This window comes from Schistocerca cancellata, unplaced genomic scaffold (genome assembly GCF_023864275.1).
Source record: "Schistocerca cancellata isolate TAMUIC-IGC-003103 unplaced genomic scaffold, iqSchCanc2.1 HiC_scaffold_550, whole genome shotgun sequence".
Lineage (NCBI taxonomy): Eukaryota > Metazoa > Arthropoda > Insecta > Orthoptera > Acrididae > Schistocerca > Schistocerca cancellata.
The window spans coordinates 15,938-29,555 of record NW_026046563.1 but is presented as its reverse complement, the minus strand read 5'-3'; the positions used below and the strand labels follow the sequence as shown (position 1 = coordinate 29,555).

Sequence of the window (13,618 nt, the reverse complement as noted above, 5' to 3'; positions counted from 1 at the left end):
CCTCCTACCCCTGTAACAACGAGGCCAAAAGAAATGGACTGAGACTTTTGCCATGCGCGAGAAGATGCTCGCAAACAGGGAAAGTGCGACACGGAAAGCGAGTGGAGGGGGTGTAAACCCGGAGAACGATGTGCACGTCCGGTGTGGTCTAGTGGCTAGGATACCTGGCTTTCACCCAGGAGGCCCGGGTTCGATTCCCGGTACCGGAATGGAATTTTTTCGGAACAAATCACGACAAGTTTTGACCGTGCGAAATGCTGTTTCACGTCCTCCTCGCATTATAGCTACTGGTTCGTAAACGTCAGCTGACAACAGTCGAGAGAAACGGGCACGCAACGAAATTACTACGAGCAGCGGCATAGAGGGAGAAGAGACGCTGGTCCACTGTTGGATTGCTGCCATAGAAATGTTACATGGCAATACGCAGAGCAATTCCCGCAAAGCAATGGGAGACTGTCTGTACCGAGGCCCGTTAGCTCAGTTGGTTAGAGCGTCGTGCTAATAGCGCGAAGGTCGTGGGTTCGATCCCCCCACGGGCCACTACGATTTTACTGTTTCAAAAGGCAACGCCGATTTCCCCGTGGAAGTATGGTGACAAAGAAATCGTCACATTGTGTGGGAGCTGATAGGGGACCCGAACGCGACTTGTCGGGACGCGCTAAAACATTTCACTGGTCACAGCACGCTGAACACACAGTTTCTCGTCCGATCACCACAACTGCGCGACGTCGGGCGTTGTCAGTGCTTGGGCGGGTGACCGCCTGCGAACATAGGGCACTGTCGACAGTTTCAATTCGTATTTCTCTTTCCTCTTCGGTTTCGGAGCTGCAGCGCTATTCGGTCAAGGGCACTGGCGCCACGTTTTGCCTCTCGGTATGCCAAGTCGCGCCGTGCGGCCACAGTGAAATGAAGGAGCGTGTTGTAAAATTTTCAACAAAGAAAAAAAAAAGAAATCTACTAGTAATAAAACTGAATTTGTCTGACAGAACATGTAAAATCAGACAATACATGATAACAGGCAGCAGGTATTTACTCGAGGCATAAGTAATGTTGTGCCCGCCTCGCCATACCTCTCTCAGTCGTTTCGCGTGCTTGTCCTTTTGATATAGGCCGATTGGAGAGCGTCAGCTCTCGCGTCAGCTGAGCAAAGTCGAGACAAGTCGAGACTCAAGGGGAATCGACGCACACGCTAGAGGGTGGCGTGCAGCGAGTAAGATGGGCAAAGAAACATTAATTTAAGGACGCGTGGCAAAAGTACTCATACGCAAAAGTAAAAGCCTGCAGCGGTGGCCGGGAATCGAACCCGGATCAACTGCTTGGAAAGCAACTATGCTGACCATTACACCACCACCGCACAGTTCCGTCGCGCGCCTCGCGAGCCGCGCTGTGTCTGCTTCCCGCCTGTCGGCGGCGCCTGAAGGTGGTCGTAGCTGTAGGCGCGTTACGGGGTAGGCGAGCTCATCCAGGCAGCGTCTCTAGGCACGTTTCGCGGCCTTTGGCAAGAGTCGTCGCGTGCGTGCGCCGCAAGAGTACTTAGACGATCATTTTTAAGCAGTGCAGTGCAGGATTCAGCGTCTGTAGCATTCTCTCGAGAGGATGCGACGGCGCTGGACGGCAGTCCCACTTTCCCTCAGACGTCTGCCGCGGAAAGCACCAGGAAGCTGTGAACTAGCTGAGCATCGGTGGTTCAGTGGTAGAATGCTCGCCTGCCACGCGGGCGGCCCATGTTCGATTCCCGGCCGATGCATCGTTTTGTTTTTTCTCCGATAGTGGTGCTGCGTGTCTTTCGCACTCGAACTGCGTGAGCCATGAGAATGAACCGCGGGATTCCGTGTGGAAAGAAGCAATCATGCAGCGCGCACGACTGCTCGTTTGGACTCTTGCGTGCTATTGTACATACTGGCGTTGGCCTAACATCGCAAGTTGCCTGCCGCGCCGGGAATGCACGTGTAGCAACAGAAAAAATGAGCCAGGGAGTGCAGACTCTGTACCACTGGTATTCGGTACTTAGCAAGATTCCAGAAGGTGTGGCGTTCGCCAGCCTCGGTAGCGCAGTAGGCAGCGCGTAAGTCTCATAATCTTAAGGTCGTGAGTTCGATCCTCACCCGGGGCATTTAATTTACTGTCGTTCACAGCTAAGTCGACGGCTCTGGGGTTGCGAAGGAGCGAAACACTTAGTAGTTTGTTATCCACAAGGCTTCAACGACTCAGCGTGAAAATGTTTACTTCCTGTTATTACTAGTTGCAGTTCTTTTGTAAAATTTTCAAGAAAAAAAGTACTAGTAATAAAACTGAATTTCGTATGATATAACATGTAAAGTCACACAATGTATGACCTGCTATATAATGACAGGCAGCAGGTCTTTACTTGCGAAATAAGTAAATAAATATTACTACTTACAGCTTTGCTTTTCCTCCTACCCCTGTAACAACGAGGCCAAAAGAAATGGACTGAGACTTTTGCCATGCGCGAGAAGATGCTCGCAAACAGGGAAAGTGCGACACGGAAAGCGAGTGGAGGGGGTGTAAACCCGGAGAACGATGTGCACGTCCGGTGTGGTCTAGTGGCTAGGATACCTGGCTTTCACCCAGGAGGCCCGGGTTCGATTCCCGGTACCGGAATGGAATTTTTTCGGAACAAATCACGACAAGTTTTGACCGTGCGAAATGCTGTTTCACGTCCTCCTCGCATTATAGCTACTGGTTCGTAAACGTCAGCTGACAACAGTCGAGAGAAACGGGCACGCAACGAAATTACTACGAGCAGCGGCATAGAGGGAGAAGAGACGCTGGTCCACTGTTGGATTGCTGCCATAGAAATGTTACATGGCAATACGCAGAGCAATTCCCGCAAAGCAATGGGAGACTGTCTGTACCGAGGCCCGTTAGCTCAGTTGGTTAGAGCGTCGTGCTAATAGCGCGAAGGTCGTGGGTTCGATCCCCCCACGGGCCACTACGATTTTACTGTTTCAAAAAGGCAACGCCGATTTCCCCGTGGAAGTATGGTGACAAAGAAATCGTCACATTGTGTGGGAGCTGATAGGGGACCCGAACGCGACTTGTCGGGACGCGCTAAAACATTTCACTGGTCACAGCACGCTGAACACACAGTTTCTCGTCCGATCACCACAACTGCGCGACGTCGGGCGTTGTCAGTGCTTGGGCGGGTGACCGCCTGCGAACATAGGGCACTGTCGACAGTTTCAATTCGTATTTCTCTTTCCTCTTCGGTTTCGGAGCTGCAGCGCTATTCGGTCAAGGGCACTGGCGCCACGTTTTGCCTCTCGGTATGCCAAGTCGCGCCGTGCGGCCACAGTGAAATGAAGGAGCGTGTTGTAAAATTTTCAACAAAGAAAAAAAAAAGAAATCTACTAGTAATAAAACTGAATTTGTCTGACAGAACATGTAAAATCAGACAATACATGATAACAGGCAGCAGGTATTTACTCGAGGCATAAGTAATGTTGTGCCCGCCTCGCCATACCTCTCTCAGTCGTTTCGCGTGCTTGTCCTTTTGATATAGGCCGATTGGAGAGCGTCAGCTCTCGCGTCAGCTGAGCAAAGTCGAGACAAGTCGAGACTCAAGGGGAATCGACGCACACGCTAGAGGGTGGCGTGCAGCGAGTAAGATGGGCAAAGAAACATTAATTTAAGGACGCGTGGCAAAAGTACTCATACGCAAAAGTAAAAGCCTGCAGCGGTGGCCGGAATCGAACCCGGATCAACTGCTTGGAAAGCAACTATGCTGACCATTACACCACCACCGCACAGTTCCGTCGCGCGCCTCGCGAGCCGCGCTGTGTCTGCTTCCCGCCTGTCGGCGGCGCCTGAAGGTGGTCGTAGCTGTAGGCGCGTTACGGGGTAGGCGAGCTCATCCAGGCAGCGTCTCTAGGCACGTTTCGCGGCCTTTGGCAAGAGTCGTCGCGTGCGTGCGCCGCAAGAGTACTTAGACGATCATTTTTAAGCAGTGCAGTGCAGGATTCAGCGTCTGTAGCATTCTCTCGAGAGGATGCGACGGCGCTGGACGGCAGTCCCACTTTCCCCTCAGACGTCTGCCGCGGAAAGCACCAGGAAGCTGTGAACTAGCTGAGCATCGGTGGTTCAGTGGTAGAATGCTCGCCTGCCACGCGGGCGGCCCATGTTCGATTCCCGGCCGATGCATCGTTTTGTTTTTTCTCCGATAGTGGTGCTGCGTGTCTTTCGCACTCGAACTGCGTGAGCCATGAGAATGAACCGCGGGATTCCGTGTGGAAAGAAGCAATCATGCAGCGCGCACGACTGCTCGTTTGGACTCTTGCGTGCTATTGTACATACTGGCGTTGGCCTAACATCGCAAGTTGCCTGCCGCGCCGGGAATGCACGTGTAGCAACAGAAAAAATGAGCCAGGGAGTGCAGACTCTGTACCACTGGTATTCGGTACTTAGCAAGATTCCAGAAGGTGTGGCGTTCGCCAGCCTCGGTAGCGCAGTAGGCAGCGCGTAAGTCTCATAATCTTAAGGTCGTGAGTTCGATCCTCACCCGGGGCATTTAATTTACTGTCGTTCACAGCTAAGTCGACGGCTCTGGGGTTGCGAAGGAGCGAAACACTTAGTAGTTTGTTATCCACAAGGCTTCAACGACTCAGCGTGAAAATGTTTACTTCCTGTTATTACTAGTTGCAGTTCTTTTGTAAAATTTTCAAGAAAAAAAGTACTAGTAATAAAACTGAATTTCGTATGATATAACATGTAAAGTCACACAATGTATGACCTGCTATATAATGACAGGCAGCAGGTCTTTACTTGCGAAATAAGTAAATAAATTTTACTACTTACAGCTTTGCTTTTCCTCCTACCCCTGTAACAACGAGGCCAAAAGAAATGGACTGAGACTTTTGCCATGCGCGAGAAGATGCTCGCAAACAGGGAAAGTGCGACACGGAAAGCGAGTGGAGGGGGTGTAAACCCGGAGAACGATGTGCACGTCCGGTGTGGTCTAGTGGCTAGGATACCTGGCTTTCACCCAGGAGGCCCGGGTTCGATTCCCGGTACCGGAATGGAATTTTTTCGGAACAAATCACGACAAGTTTTGACCGTGCGAAATGCTGTTTCACGTCCTCCTCGCATTATAGCTACTGGTTCGTAAACGTCAGCTGACAACAGTCGAGAGAAACGGGCACGCAACGAAATTACTACGAGCAGCGGCATAGAGGGAGAAGAGACGCTGGTCCACTGTTGGATTGCTGCCATAGAAATGTTACATGGCAATACGCAGAGCAATTCCCGCAAAGCAATGGGAGACTGTCTGTACCGAGGCCCGTTAGCTCAGTTGGTTAGAGCGTCGTGCTAATAGCGCGAAGGTCGTGGGTTCGATCCCCCCACGGGCCACTACGATTTTACTGTTTCAAAAAGGCAACGCCGATTTCCCCGTGGAAGTATGGTGACAAAGAAATCGTCACATTGTGTGGGAGCTGATAGGGGACCCGAACGCGACTTGTCGGGACGCGCTAAAACATTTCACTGGTCACAGCACGCTGAACACACAGTTTCTCGTCCGATCACCACAACTGCGCGACGTCGGGCGTTGTCAGTGCTTGGGCGGGTGACCGCCTGCGAACATAGGGCACTGTCGACAGTTTCAATTCGTATTTCTCTTTCCTCTTCGGTTTCGGAGCTGCAGCGCTATTCGGTCAAGGGCACTGGCGCCACGTTTTGCCTCTCGGTATGCCAAGTCGCGCCGTGCGGCCACAGTGAAATGAAGGAGCGTGTTGTAAAATTTTCAACAAAGAAAAAAAAAAAGAAATCTACTAGTAATAAAACTGAATTTGTCTGACAGAACATGTAAAATCAGACAATACATGATAACAGGCAGCAGGTATTTACTCGAGGCATAAGTAATGTTGTGCCCGCCTCGCCATACCTCTCTCAGTCGTTTCGCGTGCTTGTCCTTTTGATATAGGCCGATTGGAGAGCGTCAGCTCTCGCGTCAGCTGAGCAAAGTCGAGACAAGTCGAGACTCAAGGGGAATCGACGCACACGCTAGAGGGTGGCGTGCAGCGAGTAAGATGGGCAAAGAAACATTAATTTAAGGACGCGTGGCAAAAGTACTCATACGCAAAAGTAAAAGCCTGCAGCGGTGGCCGGGAATCGAACCCGGATCAACTGCTTGGAAAGCAACTATGCTGACCATTACACCACCACCGCACAGTTCCGTCGCGCGCCTCGCGAGCCGCGCTGTGTCTGCTTCCCGCCTGTCGGCGGCGCCTGAAGGTGGTCGTAGCTGTAGGCGCGTTACGGGGTAGGCGAGCTCATCCAGGCAGCGTCTCTAGGCACGTTTCGCGGCCTTTGGCAAGAGTCGTCGCGTGCGTGCGCCGCAAGAGTACTTAGACGATCATTTTTAAGCAGTGCAGTGCAGGATTCAGCGTCTGTAGCATTCTCTCGAGAGGATGCGACGGCGCTGGACGGCAGTCCCACTTTCCCCTCAGACGTCTGCCGCGGAAAGCACCAGGAAGCTGTGAACTAGCTGAGCATCGGTGGTTCAGTGGTAGAATGCTCGCCTGCCACGCGGGCGGCCCATGTTCGATTCCCGGCCGATGCATCGTTTTGTTTTTTCTCCGATAGTGGTGCTGCGTGTCTTTCGCACTCGAACTGCGTGAGCCATGAGAATGAACCGCGGGATTCCGTGTGGAAAGAAGCAATCATGCAGCGCGCACGACTGCTCGTTTGGACTCTTGCGTGCTATTGTACATACTGGCGTTGGCCTAACATCGCAAGTTGCCTGCCGCGCCGGGAATGCACGTGTAGCAACAGAAAAAATGAGCCAGGGAGTGCAGACTCTGTACCACTGGTATTCGGTACTTAGCAAGATTCCAGAAGGTGTGGCGTTCGCCAGCCTCGGTAGCGCAGTAGGCAGCGCGTAAGTCTCATAATCTTAAGGTCGTGAGTTCGATCCTCACCCGGGGCATTTAATTTACTGTCGTTCACAGCTAAGTCGACGGCTCTGGGGTTGCGAAGGAGCGAAACACTTAGTAGTTTGTTATCCACAAGGCTTCAACGACTCAGCGTGAAAATGTTTACTTCCTGTTATTACTAGTTGCAGTTCTTTTGTAAAATTTTCAAGAAAAAAAGTACTAGTAATAAAACTGAATTTCGTATGATATAACATGTAAAGTCACACAATGTATGACCTGCTATATAATGACAGGCAGCAGGTCTTTACTTGCGAAATAAGTAAATAAATATTACTACTTACAGCTTTGCTTTTCCTCCTACCCCTGTAACAACGAGGCCAAAAGAAATGGACTGAGACTTTTGCCATGCGCGAGAAGATGCTCGCAAACAGGGAAAGTGCGACACGGAAAGCGAGTGGAGGGGGTGTAAACCCGGAGAACGATGTGCACGTCCGGTGTGGTCTAGTGGCTAGGATACCTGGCTTTCACCCAGGAGGCCCGGGTTCGATTCCCGGTACCGGAATGGAATTTTTTCGGAACAAATCACGACAAGTTTTGACCGTGCGAAATGCTGTTTCACGTCCTCCTCGCATTATAGCTACTGGTTCGTAAACGTCAGCTGACAACAGTCGAGAGAAACGGGCACGCAACGAAATTACTACGAGCAGCGGCATAGAGGGAGAAGAGACGCTGGTCCACTGTTGGATTGCTGCCATAGAAATGTTACATGGCAATACGCAGAGCAATTCCCGCAAAGCAATGGGAGACTGTCTGTACCGAGGCCCGTTAGCTCAGTTGGTTAGAGCGTCGTGCTAATAGCGCGAAGGTCGTGGGTTCGATCCCCCCACGGGCCACTACGATTTTACTGTTTCAAAAAGGCAACGCCGATTTCCCCGTGGAAGTATGGTGACAAAGAAATCGTCACATTGTGTGGGAGCTGATAGGGGACCCGAACGCGACTTGTCGGGACGCGCTAAAACATTTCACTGGTCACAGCACGCTGAACACACAGTTTCTCGTCCGATCACCACAACTGCGCGACGTCGGGCGTTGTCAGTGCTTGGGCGGGTGACCGCCTGCGAACATAGGGCACTGTCGACAGTTTCAATTCGTATTTCTCTTTCCTCTTCGGTTTCGGAGCTGCAGCGCTATTCGGTCAAGGGCACTGGCGCCACGTTTTGCCTCTCGGTATGCCAAGTCGCGCCGTGCGGCCACAGTGAAATGAAGGAGCGTGTTGTAAAATTTTCAACAAAGAAAAAAAAAAGAAATCTACTAGTAATAAAACTGAATTTGTCTGACAGAACATGTAAAATCAGACAATACATGATAACAGGCAGCAGGTATTTACTCGAGGCATAAGTAATGTTGTGCCCGCCTCGCCATACCTCTCTCAGTCGTTTCGCGTGCTTGTCCTTTTGATATAGGCCGATTGGAGAGCGTCAGCTCTCGCGTCAGCTGAGCAAAGTCGAGACAAGTCGAGACTCAAGGGGAATCGACGCACACGCTAGAGGGTGGCGTGCAGCGAGTAAGATGGGCAAAGAAACATTAATTTAAGGACGCGTGGCAAAAGTACTCATACGCAAAAGTAAAAGCCTGCAGCGGTTGCCGGGAATCGAACCCGGATCAACTGCTTGGAAAGCAACTATGCTGACCATTACACCACCACCGCACAGTTGCGTCGCGCGCCTCGCGAGCCGCGCTGTGTCTGCTTCCCGCCTGTCGGCGGCGCCTGAAGGTGGTCGTAGCTGTAGGCGCGTTACGGGGTAGGCGAGCTCATCCAGGCAGCGTCTCTAGGCACGTTTCGCGGCCTTTGGCAAGAGTCGTCGCGTGCGTGCGCCGCAAGAGTACTTAGACGATCATTTTTAAGCAGTGCAGTGCAGGATTCAGCGTCTGTAGCATTCTCTCGAGAGGATGCGACGGCGCTGGACGGCAGTCCCACTTTCCCCTCAGACGTCTGCCGCGGAAAGCACCAGGAAGCTGTGAACTAGCTGAGCATCGGTGGTTCAGTGGTAGAATGCTCGCCTGCCACGCGGGCGGCCCATGTTCGATTCCCGGCCGATGCATCGTTTTGTTTTTTCTCCGATAGTGGTGCTGCGTGTCTTTCGCACTCGAACTGCGTGAGCCATGAGAATGAACCGCGGGATTCCGTGTGGAAAGAAGCAATCATGCAGCGCGCACGACTGCTCGTTTGGACTCTTGCGTGCTATTGTACATACTGGCGTTGGCCTAACATCGCAAGTTGCCTGCCGCGCCGGGAATGCACGTGTAGCAACAGAAAAAATGAGCCAGGGAGTGCAGACTCTGTACCACTGGTATTCGGTACTTAGCAAGATTCCAGAAGGTGTGGCGTTCGCCAGCCTCGGTAGCGCAGTAGGCAGCGCGTAAGTCTCATAATCTTAAGGTCGTGAGTTCGATCCTCACCCGGGGCATTTAATTTACTGTCGTTCACAGCTAAGTCGACGGCTCTGGGGTTGCGAAGGAGCGAAACACTTAGTAGTTTGTTATCCACAAGGCTTCAACGACTCAGCGTGAAAATGTTTACTTCCTGTTATTACTAGTTGCAGTTCTTTTGTAAAATTTTCAAGAAAAAAAGTACTAGTAATAAAACTGAATTTCGTATGATATAACATGTAAAGTCACACAATGTATGACCTGCTATATAATGACAGGCAGCAGGTCTTTACTTGCGAAATAAGTAAATAAATATTACTACTTACAGCTTTGCTTTTCCTCCTACCCCTGTAACAACGAGGCCAAAAGAAATGGACTGAGACTTTTGCCATGCGCGAGAAGATGCTCGCAAACAGGGAAAGTGCGACACGGAAAGCGAGTGGAGGGGGTGTAAACCCGGAGAACGATGTGCACGTCCGGTGTGGTCTAGTGGCTAGGATACCTGGCTTTCACCCAGGAGGCCCGGGTTCGATTCCCGGTACCGGAATGGAATTTTTTCGGAACAAATCACGACAAGTTTTGACCGTGCGAAATGCTGTTTCACGTCCTCCTCGCATTATAGCTACTGGTTCGTAAACGTCAGCTGACAACAGTCGAGAGAAACGGGCACGCAACGAAATTACTACGAGCAGCGGCATAGAGGGAGAAGAGACGCTGGTCCACTGTTGGATTGCTGCCATAGAAATGTTACATGGCAATACGCAGAGCAATTCCCGCAAAGCAATGGGAGACTGTCTGTACCGAGGCCCGTTAGCTCAGTTGGTTAGAGCGTCGTGCTAATAGCGCGAAGGTCGTGGGTTCGATCCCCCCACGGGCCACTACGATTTTACTGTTTCAAAAAGGCAACGCCGATTTCCCCGTGGAAGTATGGTGACAAAGAAATCGTCACATTGTGTGGGAGCTGATAGGGGACCCGAACGCGACTTGTCGGGACGCGCTAAAACATTTCACTGGTCACAGCACGCTGAACACACAGTTTCTCGTCCGATCACCACAACTGCGCGACGTCGGGCGTTGTCAGTGCTTGGGCGGGTGACCGCCTGCGAACATAGGGCACTGTCGACAGTTTCAATTCGTATTTCTCTTTCCTCTTCGGTTTCGGAGCTGCAGCGCTATTCGGTCAAGGGCACTGGCGCCACGTTTTGCCTCTCGGTATGCCAAGTCGCGCCGTGCGGCCACAGTGAAATGAAGGAGCGTGTTGTAAAATTTTCAACAAAGAAAAAAAAAAGAAATCTACTAGTAATAAAACTGAATTTGTCTGACAGAACATGTAAAATCAGACAATACATGATAACAGGCAGCAGGTATTTACTCGAGGCATAAGTAATGTTGTGCCCGCCTCGCCATACCTCTCTCAGTCGTTTCGCGTGCTTGTCCTTTTGATATAGGCCGATTGGAGAGCGTCAGCTCTCGCGTCAGCTGAGCAAAGTCGAGACAAGTCGAGACTCAAGGGGAATCGACGCACACGCTAGAGGGTGGCGTGCAGCGAGTAAGATGGGCAAAGAAACATTAATTTAAGGACGCGTGGCAAAAGTACTCATACGCAAAAGTAAAAGCCTGCAGCGGTGGCCGGGAATCGAACCCGGATCAACTGCTTGGAAAGCAACTATGCTGACCATTACACCACCACCGCACAGTTGCGTCGCGCGCCTCGCGAGCCGCGCTGTGTCTGCTTCCCGCCTGTCGGCGGCGCCTGAAGGTGGTCGTAGCTGTAGGCGCGTTACGGGGTAGGCGAGCTCATCCAGGCAGCGTCTCTAGGCACGTTTCGCGGCCTTTGGCAAGAGTCGTCGCGTGCGTGCGCCGCAAGAGTACTTAGACGATCATTTTTAAGCAGTGCAGTGCAGGATTCAGCGTCTGTAGCATTCTCTCGAGAGGATGCGACGGCGCTGGACGGCAGTCCCACTTTCCCCTCAGACGTCTGCCGCGGAAAGCACCAGGAAGCTGTGAACTAGCTGAGCATCGGTGGTTCAGTGGTAGAATGCTCGCCTGCCACGCGGGCGGCCCATGTTCGATTCCCGGCCGATGCATCGTTTTGTTTTTTCTCCGATAGTGGTGCTGCGTGTCTTTCGCACTCGAACTGCGTGAGCCATGAGAATGAACCGCGGGATTCCGTGTGGAAAGAAGCAATCATGCAGCGCGCACGACTGCTCGTTTGGACTCTTGCGTGCTATTGTACATACTGGCGTTGGCCTAACATCGCAAGTTGCCTGCCGCGCCGGGAATGCACGTGTAGCAACAGAAAAAATGAGCCAGGGAGTGCAGACTCTGTACCACTGGTATTCGGTACTTAGCAAGATTCCAGAAGGTGTGGCGTTCGCCAGCCTCGGTAGCGCAGTAGGCAGCGCGTAAGTCTCATAATCTTAAGGTCGTGAGTTCGATCCTCACCCGGGGCATTTAATTTACTGTCGTTCACAGCTAAGTCGACGGCTCTGGGGTTGCGAAGGAGCGAAACACTTAGTAGTTTGTTATCCACAAGGCTTCAACGACTCAGCGTGAAAATGTTTACTTCCTGTTATTACTAGTTGCAGTTCTTTTGTAAAATTTTCAAGAAAAAAAGTACTAGTAATAAAACTGAATTTCGTATGATATAACATGTAAAGTCACACAATGTATGACCTGCTATATAATGACAGGCAGCAGGTCTTTACTTGCGAAATAAGTAAATAAATATTACTACTTACAGCTTTGCTTTTCCTCCTACCCCTGTAACAACGAGGCCAAAAGAAATGGACTGAGACTTTTGCCATGCGCGAGAAGATGCTCGCAAACAGGGAAAGTGCGACACGGAAAGCGAGTGGAGGGGGTGTAAACCCGGAGAACGATGTGCACGTCCGGTGTGGTCTAGTGGCTAGGATACCTGGCTTTCACCCAGGAGGCCCGGGTTCGATTCCCGGTACCGGAATGGAATTTTTTCGGAACAAATCACGACAAGTTTTGACCGTGCGAAATGCTGTTTCACGTCCTCCTCGCATTATAGCTACTGGTTCGTAAACGTCAGCTGACAACAGTCGAGAGAAACGGGCACGCAACGAAATTACTACGAGCAGCGGCATAGAGGGAGAAGAGACGCTGGTCCACTGTTGGATTGCTGCCATAGAAATGTTACATGGCAATACGCAGAGCAATTCCCGCAAAGCAATGGGAGACTGTCTGTACCGAGGCCCGTTAGCTCAGTTGGTTAGAGCGTCGTGCTAATAGCGCGAAGGTCGTGGGTTCGATCCCCCCACGGGCCACTACGATTTTACTGTTTCAAAAAGGCAACGCCGATTTCCCCGTGGAAGTATGGTGACAAAGAAATCGTCACATTGTGTGGGAGCTGATAGGGGACCCGAACGCGACTTGTCGGGACGCGCTAAAACATTTCACTGGTCACAGCACGCTGAACACACAGTTTCTCGTCCGATCACCACAACTGCGCGACGTCGGGCGTTGTCAGTGCTTGGGCGGGTGACCGCCTGCGAACATAGGGCACTGTCGACAGTTTCAATTCGTATTTCTCTTTCCTCTTCGGTTTCGGAGCTGCAGCGCTATTCGGTCAAGGGCACTGGCGCCACGTTTTGCCTCTCGGTATGCCAAGTCGCGCCGTGCGGCCACAGTGAAATGAAGGAGCGTGTTGTAAAATTTTCAACAAAGAAAAAAAAAAGAAATCTACTAGTAATAAAACTGAATTTGTCTGACAGAACATGTAAAATCAGACAATACATGATAACAGGCAGCAGGTATTTACTCGAGGCATAAGTAATGTTGTGCCCGCCTCGCCATACCTCTCTCAGTCGTTTCGCGTGCTTGTCCTTTTGATATAGGCCGATTGGAGAGCGTCAGCTCTCGCGTCAGCTGAGCAAAGTCGAGACAAGTCGAGACTCAAGGGGAATCGACGCACACGCTAGAGGGTGGCGTGCAGCGAGTAAGATGGGCAAAGAAACATTAATTTAAGGACGCGTGGCAAAAGTACTCATACGCAAAAGTAAAAGCCTGCAGCGGTTGCCGGGAATCGAACCCGGATCAACTGCTTGGAAAGCAACTATGCTGACCATTACACCACCACCGCACAGTTGCGTCGCGCGCCTCGCGAGCCGCGCTGTGTCTGCTTCCCGCCTGTCGGCGGCGCCTGAAGGTGGTCGTAGCTGTAGGCGCGTTACGGGGTAGGCGAGCTCATCCAGGCAGCGTCTCTAGGCACGTTTCGCGGCCTTTGGCAAGAGTCGTCGCGTGCGTGCGCCGCAAGAGTACTTAGACGATCA

General features: G+C 51.6%; 27 non-coding genes across 27 annotated transcripts; 22 read left to right on the top strand and 5 right to left on the bottom strand.

Moving 5' to 3' along the window:
- The first annotated feature begins 137 nt into the window (after positions 1 to 137).
- Trnae-uuc (transfer RNA glutamic acid (anticodon UUC)) lies at positions 138 to 209 on the top strand. Its single transcript has one exon. It is a non-coding gene; the product is annotated as a tRNA-Glu (tRNA).
- A 257-nt stretch (positions 210 to 466) lies between these two features.
- Positions 467 to 540, top strand: Trnai-aau (transfer RNA isoleucine (anticodon AAU)). The gene has a single exon. It is a non-coding gene; the product is annotated as a tRNA-Ile (tRNA).
- A 742-nt stretch (positions 541 to 1,282) lies between these two features.
- Positions 1,283 to 1,354, bottom strand: Trnag-ucc (transfer RNA glycine (anticodon UCC)). The gene has a single exon. It is a non-coding gene; the product is annotated as a tRNA-Gly (tRNA).
- A 322-nt stretch (positions 1,355 to 1,676) lies between these two features.
- On the top strand, positions 1,677 to 1,747 carry Trnag-gcc (transfer RNA glycine (anticodon GCC)). Its single transcript has one exon. It is a non-coding gene; the product is annotated as a tRNA-Gly (tRNA).
- A 293-nt stretch (positions 1,748 to 2,040) lies between these two features.
- On the top strand, positions 2,041 to 2,113 carry Trnam-cau (transfer RNA methionine (anticodon CAU)). The gene has a single exon. It is a non-coding gene; the product is annotated as a tRNA-Met (tRNA).
- A 437-nt stretch (positions 2,114 to 2,550) lies between these two features.
- On the top strand, positions 2,551 to 2,622 carry Trnae-uuc (transfer RNA glutamic acid (anticodon UUC)). Its single transcript has one exon. It is a non-coding gene; the product is annotated as a tRNA-Glu (tRNA).
- Positions 2,623 to 2,879: 257 nt separating this feature from the next.
- Trnai-aau (transfer RNA isoleucine (anticodon AAU)) lies at positions 2,880 to 2,953 on the top strand. The gene has a single exon. It is a non-coding gene; the product is annotated as a tRNA-Ile (tRNA).
- Positions 2,954 to 4,090: 1,137 nt separating this feature from the next.
- Trnag-gcc (transfer RNA glycine (anticodon GCC)) lies at positions 4,091 to 4,161 on the top strand. The gene has a single exon. It is a non-coding gene; the product is annotated as a tRNA-Gly (tRNA).
- A 293-nt stretch (positions 4,162 to 4,454) lies between these two features.
- Trnam-cau (transfer RNA methionine (anticodon CAU)) lies at positions 4,455 to 4,527 on the top strand. The gene has a single exon. It is a non-coding gene; the product is annotated as a tRNA-Met (tRNA).
- Positions 4,528 to 4,964: 437 nt separating this feature from the next.
- Positions 4,965 to 5,036, top strand: Trnae-uuc (transfer RNA glutamic acid (anticodon UUC)). The gene has a single exon. It is a non-coding gene; the product is annotated as a tRNA-Glu (tRNA).
- A 257-nt stretch (positions 5,037 to 5,293) lies between these two features.
- Trnai-aau (transfer RNA isoleucine (anticodon AAU)) lies at positions 5,294 to 5,367 on the top strand. The gene has a single exon. It is a non-coding gene; the product is annotated as a tRNA-Ile (tRNA).
- A 744-nt stretch (positions 5,368 to 6,111) lies between these two features.
- Positions 6,112 to 6,183, bottom strand: Trnag-ucc (transfer RNA glycine (anticodon UCC)). Its single transcript has one exon. It is a non-coding gene; the product is annotated as a tRNA-Gly (tRNA).
- Positions 6,184 to 6,506: 323 nt separating this feature from the next.
- Positions 6,507 to 6,577, top strand: Trnag-gcc (transfer RNA glycine (anticodon GCC)). The gene has a single exon. It is a non-coding gene; the product is annotated as a tRNA-Gly (tRNA).
- A 293-nt stretch (positions 6,578 to 6,870) lies between these two features.
- Positions 6,871 to 6,943, top strand: Trnam-cau (transfer RNA methionine (anticodon CAU)). Its single transcript has one exon. It is a non-coding gene; the product is annotated as a tRNA-Met (tRNA).
- Positions 6,944 to 7,380: 437 nt separating this feature from the next.
- Trnae-uuc (transfer RNA glutamic acid (anticodon UUC)) lies at positions 7,381 to 7,452 on the top strand. Its single transcript has one exon. It is a non-coding gene; the product is annotated as a tRNA-Glu (tRNA).
- A 257-nt stretch (positions 7,453 to 7,709) lies between these two features.
- On the top strand, positions 7,710 to 7,783 carry Trnai-aau (transfer RNA isoleucine (anticodon AAU)). The gene has a single exon. It is a non-coding gene; the product is annotated as a tRNA-Ile (tRNA).
- Positions 7,784 to 8,526: 743 nt separating this feature from the next.
- Positions 8,527 to 8,598, bottom strand: Trnag-ucc (transfer RNA glycine (anticodon UCC)). Its single transcript has one exon. It is a non-coding gene; the product is annotated as a tRNA-Gly (tRNA).
- Positions 8,599 to 8,921: 323 nt separating this feature from the next.
- Trnag-gcc (transfer RNA glycine (anticodon GCC)) lies at positions 8,922 to 8,992 on the top strand. Its single transcript has one exon. It is a non-coding gene; the product is annotated as a tRNA-Gly (tRNA).
- A 293-nt stretch (positions 8,993 to 9,285) lies between these two features.
- Trnam-cau (transfer RNA methionine (anticodon CAU)) lies at positions 9,286 to 9,358 on the top strand. The gene has a single exon. It is a non-coding gene; the product is annotated as a tRNA-Met (tRNA).
- A 437-nt stretch (positions 9,359 to 9,795) lies between these two features.
- Positions 9,796 to 9,867, top strand: Trnae-uuc (transfer RNA glutamic acid (anticodon UUC)). The gene has a single exon. It is a non-coding gene; the product is annotated as a tRNA-Glu (tRNA).
- A 257-nt stretch (positions 9,868 to 10,124) lies between these two features.
- On the top strand, positions 10,125 to 10,198 carry Trnai-aau (transfer RNA isoleucine (anticodon AAU)). The gene has a single exon. It is a non-coding gene; the product is annotated as a tRNA-Ile (tRNA).
- A 743-nt stretch (positions 10,199 to 10,941) lies between these two features.
- On the bottom strand, positions 10,942 to 11,013 carry Trnag-ucc (transfer RNA glycine (anticodon UCC)). Its single transcript has one exon. It is a non-coding gene; the product is annotated as a tRNA-Gly (tRNA).
- A 323-nt stretch (positions 11,014 to 11,336) lies between these two features.
- Positions 11,337 to 11,407, top strand: Trnag-gcc (transfer RNA glycine (anticodon GCC)). The gene has a single exon. It is a non-coding gene; the product is annotated as a tRNA-Gly (tRNA).
- Positions 11,408 to 11,700: 293 nt separating this feature from the next.
- Positions 11,701 to 11,773, top strand: Trnam-cau (transfer RNA methionine (anticodon CAU)). Its single transcript has one exon. It is a non-coding gene; the product is annotated as a tRNA-Met (tRNA).
- A 437-nt stretch (positions 11,774 to 12,210) lies between these two features.
- Trnae-uuc (transfer RNA glutamic acid (anticodon UUC)) lies at positions 12,211 to 12,282 on the top strand. The gene has a single exon. It is a non-coding gene; the product is annotated as a tRNA-Glu (tRNA).
- Positions 12,283 to 12,539: 257 nt separating this feature from the next.
- Trnai-aau (transfer RNA isoleucine (anticodon AAU)) lies at positions 12,540 to 12,613 on the top strand. Its single transcript has one exon. It is a non-coding gene; the product is annotated as a tRNA-Ile (tRNA).
- Positions 12,614 to 13,356: 743 nt separating this feature from the next.
- Positions 13,357 to 13,428, bottom strand: Trnag-ucc (transfer RNA glycine (anticodon UCC)). The gene has a single exon. It is a non-coding gene; the product is annotated as a tRNA-Gly (tRNA).
- Positions 13,429 to 13,618: the final 190 nt, after the last annotated feature.